Genomic DNA, 9,260 nt, shown 5'->3' with positions numbered 1-9,260 from the left:
GGAGGAGCAGATTGCTACAGTGTGGGGCACGGCTGCTGTCCCTGGGTGAGAGTATGATCACTGACGGGACCAAAGTCATGTGTTCAGGTCGTCACTGACCACACTTCACTCTGTGGCACAGGGCAGGCTACTCAGTTCCGAAACCTCCTTTTGTCCTTACTGTTCTATTTTCTGCATGGGTGAACACCCTCCAGTGAAGCTCCGCAGAGGATGAGCATCAACAGGGTGAAGAGAGCATCTGCTCTTTACTTACAGAGCTCACCCTGAAGGCACGAGGGCACAGTCCTGCTCTGGATGTCACAGTCTGGACACCTTAAGTTCCGGAATTTCAACATATCATGATATTTTCTTATTATTGCTCTGCCCACCTTCTCCAAAACATTTCTGTTTTTATTTGTTATCACTAAAACCAAAGCCACACTCTATGTGAAAGAAAGTAAAATAAGTAAATAAACAAACAAACACACTTTGTAACCTCATGTAGCCTGGTCCTGGTTGGGGGAAGAGCTGGGGATGGGTAGAGTTAGCCCCTTATTCAGCAAAGAAGCATACACAGGAAACAAGGACACAGACTTGAACCCCCTCCTCTCATTCCACGTTCTCCCTTCTCCCTAACTCAGGGTTCCCAGCTACTCTCTTCACCCTGTCCATGCTCACCTCCACAGAGTTCCACTGAAAAAGTATTTACACATGTGCAAAATAAAGCAATACGGGAAAAGAGTAGCCTCCAAGCTGAATAAACAGTTCTGGGCCTCAGAGTGAAGTTTTGGTCAAGGATGGACTGATTTCACTCAAAGTTGTGAAATCAGTTTAATGAGTCATGATCAGCATTGTAAAAAAGTAAACCAGATAGAAGAAAAAAGAACAGAAACTAACAAAGTGTGCCGACAAGAAAGGTAAGTGATGCTTCATGAAGCCTCTGTTTCAGCTGCATGCGCGAGCACGTGCCGCACATCATAATGCAAAATCTGTTCTCACTATGTGTCGTAAAGGCTGCTGACATCCTCCCCCATAGCCTGAACAACAGTTGAAAACCACCACTTTTCAAAAGTTCAGGCTGTCAAAGATGTCCATCAACTGTCCCCAGATCCTCCACTTTCCAGCTCTAACACACACACACACACACACACACACACTCACCACCTCCACCACCAACACCATCACTACCTCTACCACTTACCTCTGTCCCTGTCTTCCTTCCTATCTGTAATTTTAAAAAGAAAAAAAAATATAGGGGAATATGTCTAATGATAGAGTAAATGATAGCAAAAATATCAGATACCAAATGGTTTTAATGGCACTGTCTAGATGATGGTTCTCTAGGTGATTTTAATTGTGCCCTTCACTTGTTCTGCAATTATCAAAACTTTCCAACAGATGAAAGCTTGGAATCCAGTCAGACAGACCTGGGCTCAAGTATAGAAACAGTTCTGCTACATCTGTAAATAAACAGTATTCTATGCTTTTAGAAAATGTGGGTGTTTTTATGTCAGATCATGTGCTTCTGCAATGACCACACGGGACACTTTGGGCTCTGCATGATCCCACTGAGAATGTCACCATCTATGCTCCCCTTGCTTCTCCTGGATGAACAATGGGGACTCAACTTTCTCATCTTCCCTTCTTGATGTATACTTTTTCAGTGTAACTGAAAATACAATTTTAGAGCATCGTGTTGAATTAAAAGGCATAATGGCAAATTTCAATGGTTTTAGTCTCTGGTGAGTTACTGAGCTTTTACATATTAAGCTTTGGGGCTGATATTCATCAGTTTGTAATTTTGAGATTCTTCCCTCTACCATCCAAAGGCTTATTAATAATGGCAAGAATAGAGAATCAGAAAGCCTTGCATTTCTCCTACAATACTATTTCACATGAATTCATAAACTTCATAAACATTTATTACTCCCCAGATAGTCAGTCCCCATGATGTCATCATGAGATGTGAGAAAGTTTAAGGACTTCATCATCTATTGGGAGCAGGATGGGTGCAGAGCCCAGGACTGGGTACCAACCCCAGCCTTGCCACTGACTCACCAAATGACTTTGAGAAAGTCACTTCACCTCCTAGTCTCATTTTGTCATCTGTGAAATAAATGGTTTGGATTAGTTTACCTCTTTAGCTTTGCTCTAGCTTTAAATTTTTATTATTCTATCCTTTGGCTAATGATCCCATTAAAAGCATATAATGTGGCACATCAATAACACTAATGGAATTCTTTAAGACCTGTGACTGTTTCCAAATTTCTCACCATCACTCAGATCTAATTTTAGAACAGGAGTAGCTATGTGACTTTGCCCTTCGGGAATTTTCACACCAAGCATGAGAGATAACAGTGAGACAGCATGAAGAGGGGTGTAAGAGATGGGATTAGAAGTTATTTCATATCCTAATTTGCTGGTGTGGAACTATTTATATCCAACATATTGCTGTAAGGCAGATGGGAGGTTAAAACAGAAAATGATATCCCATAGAATAATGAATCCTCAGTTGCTAAGAACGTTGTTTCTATACTGCTAGTCCTGGGAGCAAGAATTTCGACAACTTCCTCTAGAACTAGCTAATTCCAAAATGCATGATCACACTTGAACAGAATTCCCCCTGGTAGTTTTCATTAGCGACTCCATCTCTATTCTATAGCATTTCCAAAAGAATTGTATCACCCTTGACCCTCATCATTGGTTAACATCATCCATCTGCCTTCCTCCAGCTATGATTTAAATGTACAATGTACAATGTTTAGAACAGGAACTTTTAAATTGCAGCCCAAAATCAAAGCATATAGGGATTATTCAGAATTCTGAACCTACCTAGGAACAAGAAATTTTACTGTAAAATATTTTTAATTCCCAGCACAAATTAGAGTTTATATGGACAAGAAATAGAATATTTGAAATCACAATGGTTACTATACTTCTAACAACCCTACCAATGCCAAAAATCTGTGGTCATGTGACTCTGACCTAGTTAGAATCACAATAGCAAGGATAGTGGAAGGAGACGGTCATCATTACACAAAATTCATGTATGAAGATGTGAATTTGGTGTCAACATACCATATATACAAATAGAGATTTGATAAATTATTCATAAAGGCATATTAACAATTGTAATGCAAAAAAAAATTATGAATGTAATGCACTCCACTATTTTCATGTATGTAAGAAATGTTATAATAATAAAAAAAGATGAATGGATAAAGAAAATGTGGTATATAAAAATAAATCACAATTGCAAGGGCTCCTTCTAAGGAACCCTAACCTGGGCCAGCCAATCTGCTACCCCCTCCTGGAACCCTGCCAAAGGCCCATGTTAGCCTCATTTTATTAATGAGAAAATGGAGGCACAGAAGGGTGAAATAATATGCTCCAAATCACACTGCTACAAGTAGACATAGCCGGGGTCTATACGTAGGTGCATCTGGCTCCAAGTAGTATAAGCTCTTAAACCCGAGGGGAGCCAGGACTGTCTCAGCAGCAACATTGTAATGCTGGTGAAAGAGATCAGCTAATCCAGCCCAGCTCTCTGGGAGATTAACTGATATGTCCAAACTCACTTGACTGGTTAGTGGTAGGCTAGAACCAGACCTCTGGAGTCTCTGCTAGCTATGTTACAATACAAAGCCAAGGTTGAGTTAGTAGCAGAACATGCCCGGCACTGAGCTATGCATACCTGATGTGTGTGATCACATTAGTCCTGGCACTACTTTTACCTCTGCTTTATGAAAGGGGACAATGAATCAGATTGTAAGGCAGAGCTCTTAACCCAGGACTTCAGCCTTGCTAGTCAGTCTCCAAAGCACCTGCTACAGCCCACAAAGACCCAGGTGAGGACGCTGGCCCAGTAGTAGGGTTCCGAAGGCTCCTCTCCTCCTGGACCTGCACGCCATATCCCTGGGTGCGTCCTGGCACTGGACTTCCTCTCTCATTGTGCAAGTGCACTACCCTCCTGAGGTTTGGGACTGACCACAGAATGTCCTCGGAGCCACTTCCTGAGGGAGTGTCCAGGATGCCTTTGCCACTGAAAGCATTTCCTGAAATGACCTTGACGTAAACTCTGCAGAGTGCAAGAGTAACCATCCTCTGATTTCCTAATGTATGTTGACCTTAGGAAATACTCCCCAAGGCTTATGCAAGTGATGCGAATGCCATCATGACCCTTGGTATGTGTTGCCAAATTGCCTCTGAAAAGGATTGTGAAAATATATAGTCAGCAATAAAGTATGGGGACATCACAGCACCATTAGCATTGGGCATTTTCATTAGACTCTATTTAGTAACTTAAGAAAAATAAAACAAAACCAAAAAGCTTTATGATTCTAGTTTACAAGTGAAATTGAAATTGTTGTTATTAAAGCAATTGTATTGCTCCCTTTGTAAATTATCTGTTTATATTTTGTTTTTAATATAATTATCCACTTTATGTATACTCTGAAATTTATGACCACATGTAATATAGCTTAAATCTTTAACCTTCATCTGCTGCTCCCTTTCCAACTTCTAATTTTGTTTGTTATTCATTAATTAGCATGTCAGAGGATTGTTCGTTTCAGCACCTACCTTCCTTTCGCCCATCCGGTAATAAAAACACTCATCACTAACAGTAGCAATTTCATTGTTTTGAATTTCTGTATAGAACACTATTTTTATGTTTTTACTCCTGAATGCCAAAAGCCTTTAAGGCTATTTTTTTCTGATTATATTTTTATGTATCCTATATATTTCTATTAGGATGTTCTTCACGATTCTATACATGCATATATATACTTAGAAAGCATTTTTGGTACCTAAGTTGTCAAGATATTTAAGATACATATTTTTTTCTATTTTTATTGTATTACCATCAGATAATATTCTAACACCATATGTTAATGATGTTATAATGTTATTGTTTGATTTTTGTGTGACTACATGGCCTTCTTCAAATATGTTTCACATATTGTCAAGAAAATATTTTCTTATTTTTGAGAATAAGTCTAATATAAATTTTAATATATATTCATGGGTAAAAAATTGTGGCATATTAATATGTCCATATCATAGAGTTAGTCTTAGAAATAAAAAGGAGTTGTTAATACATGTATTAAATGCATGAACTTGAAAATAATTATTTGTAGTTAAAAACCTAGATAAAAGTGAGGACATGATGTGATGCCACTATATAAAATTCTGGAAAATGCAAATAAATATATAGTGACAGAAATAAATCAATCATTGTTTGGGAATGGGGAGAGACAGAGGGACAGGACATAAAGGTCATCCAATATCATGAGAAAATGTTTTGGGGGTGATGAATAGGTTTGGTACCTTGATTACAGTGCTAGTTTCAAGTTATATACTTAAAATACGTTCAGTTTATTATTTGTCAGTTATCTTAACAAAGCTATTATAAAAATAAATTTCATCTGTTTCTTCATATCTTTCCAGGCAGCTACTAGAAAATTTTTGATTGCATATACGGCCCAAGTTACATTTTTATTGGCCAATGCTGATCTAGATTTAACCACCATTTTGCACAGAACATGGGAGATGAAAGAAACATGATAGGCAACACCTCGGGGATTCAATCCATAAAGCCAGAATGCTGACACTGTAGTACAAAAGATCAGGTTCCTTCAAAAAACATGACAAGGGAATTCACAGATAAAAAGAGATTTATGAAAATTAGCAACCCGTGACATTTTTAGAGCCTCATTTGAACATTCAAACAAAATGGGAAATTCACGTTGACTTTTATGCTACTAAGGGTGTATTATACTGGGTATATTAGTGGGTACCGACTCTCACCTCAGCCCACCTGGGAAGACAGCTCTGCTCTCCATATCTCCCACGAGCGGAGTGGTTTCACTTATAACATCAACATCACAAATGTCTGACTCTTTATCCTCCATAGATGCACGTGGGCTGACCCATTAAGAGAAGGGAAAAGAGACACCATCAGCCATGACCATCCACAGAGAATTCAAGTCCAATTGAGCTCATGGTAGCCATGAGGAAATCACCAGTAATGGGACCAATGTCATCCCTAGATTCACTAGCAGACAGACAGTCACCTCCCACTCTCTCCCTCCTCTCCCTCCCACGCTTCTTCTCTGTAGTCCCTGGATATCAAACTGACTCTCCTTCACTGCAGACACCATCATTATTTCTCCCAGGGTCCTTCCCTCGGCCCTTGTGTAATTAAACTTGGGCACTCCACTTCTTGTGTCTCCAGAATCAGCAGATGATCTCAGATACTATTTCCTAAGCCTTTTTCATTTTAGTGTCATAGAGTTCTAAAGAGAGGTTAAAACTTTTTAATAGAGGAAGGTGAGCTTACAAGACACAACTAAGAATCTCTGAGTTACCCTCATCTATTCCATTGTATTAGAAAAACAAATGGACCCAACTCCATTTTTTTTTTTATTGACACAAGTCCTTTCATTTTCCTAGCACGTTGCTGCTCTAAGTATGGTCCACAGACAAGTCCAGAAACTGAGAACACACAGTAGATATTTGTACAGCAACTTGGCAGAGAAATTTTATATCTTCTAAATCAAATTTAAAAATAGAGCTTGTATTTTATGTTTTATTTTTAAATATTTATTTTCCTAGTGATTTATTTTTATTGTATCAGTCTGTGAAAGATTAAGACTTAAAAAATAAAAACTTGCTCCAAAACGTAGCAAATGTTTTTAACCCCAGTGGATAATGTTTGTCAAAATCTAGTGTGTAGACACCAGAAATAGGTGTCTATTAAAATGCAGATCCCTGGACCCCAATCAGGACCTACTGAGAATAACATTTGAGAATCTGCTTTTTTTTTTTAACTTCACCATTATTTTTTACTTTTAAATTGCTAAAAAATAAGGTATTTATCATGTACATTATGTTGTTATGAAATATATATATACATTGTAGATTGTCTGAATCAAATTGATAATGATATCCTTCCTCCCAGTTCATCCATGTTGTTAGAAATGGCAGAATTTCTTTCTTTTTAAAGGTCAAATATACTCTGTGTGTGTGTTCGTGTGTATCATATTTTTTTCTTCATCAATTCATCCACTGATACACATGCAGTAGATTTCATATCTTGAAATAATGCTGAACACAAACAGAGTGCAGATATCTCTTTGACATACTGATTTCACTTCCTTTGAATAAATACCTAGTAGTATAATTGCTGGATCACATTGTAATTCCACTTCTAATATTTTGAGGAGCCTCCATACTGTTTCCAAAATAGCTGCACTAATTTACATTCCCACCAACAATATGTCATCTTCTCTAACATGTTATCTTTCATCTTTTGGTAATAGCCATTCTAATGGTTGTGAATTTAGATCTTATTGTGGTTTTAATTAAATTTCTCTGGTGATATCACATTGAGCATCTTAGCCATATTGAGCCATGTTTTCCATATTGAGAAATATCTGTTAAGATCCTAGGTCCAAATCAAACCTCCACCACATTGGCTTAGGAACTGACTTCCTTAACAAGACTCCTAAAACACAAGAAGTAAAATCAAGAATCAATAAATGGGGTGGATTCAAACTAAAACCTTCTTTCAGCAAAGGAAACAATAAAAAAAGTTAAGAGAGAACCTACAGAATAGGAGAAAATCTTTACTGCCACACACTTCAGGTAGAATATTAATCTCTAGGATATATAAAAATTTCAAAAAACTTAACACCAAAAAAAAAAAAAAAACAAATAACTCAATCAATAAATTGGCTAAGAAACTAAACAGACACTTCACAGAAGAAGAAACACAATCAATTAACATATGAAAAAATGTTCATCATCTTCAGTTATTAGAGAAATGCAAATCAAAACTACTTTAAGATTTCATCTCACTCCAGTCAGAATGGAAATACAAGCAACCATAAGTGTTGGTGAGGATTTGGGGGAAAAGGTACACTTATACATTGCTGGTGGGATTGCAAATTGTTGCAATCACTATGGAAAGCAGTATGGAGATTCCTCACAAAATTAGGAATGAGACCACTATTTGACCCAGTTATCCCATTCCTCGGTTTATACCCAAAAGATTTAAAATCAACATACTACAGTGACACAGCCACATCAATGTTTATAGAAGCTCAATTCACAATAGCTACACTATGGAACCAACCTAGATATCCTTCAACAGATGAATGGATAAAGAAAATGTGGTGCTTATACACAATGGAATATTACTCAGCATTAAAGAAAAATGAAATTATGGCATTTTCAGGTAAATGTATGGAGCTGGAGAATATCATGCTAAGCAAAATAAGCCAAACTCAAAAAACCAAAGGCCTTATGCTTTCACTGGTAAGTGGACACTAATCCATAATGGGGGGTTGAGGGTAGGGAAGAATGAAGGAATTCTGGATTGTGCAGAGGGGAGGGAGGAGGTGGGTTTTGGAGATGGAAAGGATGGTGGAATGAGATGGACATTTTACTCCACATACATGTGTGATTGCACTACAGGTGTTGACTCTGCACCATATTAAGCCAGAGGAAGAAGAAATTGTGCTCCATTTGTGTACAGTGTGTCAACATGCATTCTACTGTCATGTATAACTAATTAGAACGAATTTTTTTAAAAAAGATCCTATGCCCAATTTTAAATTTAGTCATTTGTTTTCTTGCTACAACATAAGCATCCCTAATCCAAAAATTCAAAACCTGAAATGTTCCAAAGTCCAAATCTTTCTGAGCACTGACATGGTAACAAAAGTGGAAAATTCTGCATCTGACCTCATGTGATGTATAACAATTAAACTGCAGACACATCAAATACTTGGTATAAAATTCCCTGTAAGCTATGTGTATATGAAAGATGAATGGATTTCATGTTTAGACTTGGTTCTTTCCCTGGGATATCTCCTTATATGCATGCGAATGTTCCAAAACCTGAAATCCAAAAACGACCTTCTGTCCGGAGCATTTCAGATAAGAGATCCTCCACCTATATGAAATTAATAAGAGTTCCTTATCTATTCTAGACACCAACCCCTAATTAGGTGTATGGTTTGCAAATATTCTCTCCCAAAGTAGTTGACCCTTTGCCTTGTTGATTGCTTCCTTGGCTGGGCAGAGCTCTTCAGTTTGATGGGAGAATGTGCACTTTAATCTAGGTTCCTGGTGATCCTCCTGCACAGTGACATTTGAAAACCACCGATCCAGGCCAGTTCTGTCTGAAAGAAATTTCTACAGTGAGGAATATATTCTAATTCTGCACTGTCCAGTGCTGGCCACTAAGCACTTACAGCTATGAAGCACTTGCAATG

Source organism: Marmota flaviventris, chromosome 11 (assembly GCF_047511675.1).
Source record: "Marmota flaviventris isolate mMarFla1 chromosome 11, mMarFla1.hap1, whole genome shotgun sequence".
Lineage (NCBI taxonomy): Eukaryota > Metazoa > Chordata > Mammalia > Rodentia > Sciuridae > Marmota > Marmota flaviventris.
Note: the sequence above shows the minus strand (reverse complement) of the source record.